Source organism: Mandrillus leucophaeus, unplaced genomic scaffold (assembly GCF_000951045.1).
Source record: "Mandrillus leucophaeus isolate KB7577 unplaced genomic scaffold, Mleu.le_1.0 Scaffold861, whole genome shotgun sequence".
Lineage (NCBI taxonomy): Eukaryota > Metazoa > Chordata > Mammalia > Primates > Cercopithecidae > Mandrillus > Mandrillus leucophaeus.
In genome coordinates, this window is record NW_012109375.1 from 48,058 (window position 1) to 50,051 (window position 1,994).

Sequence of the window (1,994 nt, forward strand, 5' to 3'; positions counted from 1 at the left end):
CTAAATTAGTGGGGAGATAAACCTTGTCATGAATCAGAAGTGCTGTTATAGTTAAAAAGTCAGTTCTACCCAAATTGATCTCCAGATGCAATGCAATTCTAAGAAAAATTCCAACAGGTAATTTGGTAGAAATTTATAAGCTGATTTGTATAAAAATGTCAATGATCAATAATAATAAGAGAACAATATTATAAAAGAACAATGGTGAATGTATTCACTCCCTATTTCCAGATTTACTATACAGCTATGGAAATCAAGATAATGTGTATTGTTGAAAAATAGAACATATATCAATATAAGACAAAAGAGAATTCAGAAATAGATCCTTACATATATGTCTAATAAATGATTCTTAGACATGAACATAGTTATATGTATATATACATAATCACCTTTTGATGATTATCTATCTTTATCTTCAAAGCAGGCAACATTCAGAGAACATAAAAAGAAGCCACAATAGAGGAGAAATTATATTTCTCTCCAACAAAGGATTTTTTAATAGTATGTATATATAATGCAGTCTGATAAACAGATATAATAGATAAACAGCACAATGAAACAATTTCTCAAAAGACTTGAATAGATACTTCAGAAAATAAGATACATAAATGGTCAATTCGCAAATGAAAAGATGCTCAACTCTTTAGTCATCACGGAGATCAATCAATACAACAATGAGATACCATTACTTTTCCATGAGAACGGCTGAAATTAAAAAGACGGAAAATACCACATATAAAGCACTTGGAAGTTTTATACTTGCGGGAATGAAGAATGGTACAACTCCTTTGAAAATCTGGCTAAGAGTTTCCTGTAAGACTAAACATGTACAGTCAGATGGACAGTCCTTCCACTCCTAGGAATTTACACACTATATCCACACAATGATCTGTATATGGATGCTCATGATGCTTTATTCAAAATAGCCCAAACCTAGAATGATACAAATGTCCAGCAATAAGTGAATGTATAAACAGACATGGTATAGCCACACAAAGGAATACTACTCAGCAATTACAAGGCATTAACTGTTGCTGAAAATACTCACATGGATGGATTTTAAAATTAATATAACACATGAAAGAAGGCAGACACAAAAGTACACAGGTATAATTTCATTTATAGAAAATGGTTAAAAATGCACTGCCAGAAAGTGACAGTGACTCCTCACACCTGAGGGTTGAAAGATTGATAAACTGCAAAGGGTTACAAGAAACTTTGGGCTTATGGAAATTCCTATATCTTGATTGTAGCAGTAGTTCCATTAGTGTATACCTTTGTAAACATGCATTGGATTATTCATTTTAAAGTGGTGCAGTCTATTGTACCTAATAAATATCCTTATAACGTTGATTTAGTCATCTTAATATCTCCATACTAGCGATTAGCAGCTAGAAAATGAAATTCAATAAAAAATAATAGAGATTAATATCCAAAATCATTACATGCTTAAGAATACATATAATGAAGCAGGTACAAAGCCCCTGAAAACTATTGGTGAGAGAAATTAAAGAAGACTAAATAGAGAAATATATTACATTCATGGATTGGAAGATTTAATTTTGTTAGGATATTACATCAACATAGTTCTGATTAATGTTTCTAGTAGGAATTTTTAGAGAAATGTAAAACCTAATTTCAAGATGTATTTGAAAATCAAAGAACCTAGAACAGGCAAGTCAGTCTTGAAGAAGCAGTAAGTTGTAGGAGTTATTCTGCTGGATTTCAAAACTCATTTTAGAGCTACAATAATTTAAAAACTATGGTACTAGTGTAAGTATATAGAAGTATATCAACATACAAAGAACACAGACTCAAACATTATGCTCATATATATACAGTTATTTAAAGTTTTTAAAAACAAAGACACCAGTGCTTCTCATTGGGGAAATGAAAGACTTTCCAATAAAAAGTTCTTGAGTGAAAGAAGTTTAAGACCAGCCTGAGCAACATAGCAAGACCTCGTCTCTACAAAAAATTTAAAAACAAAA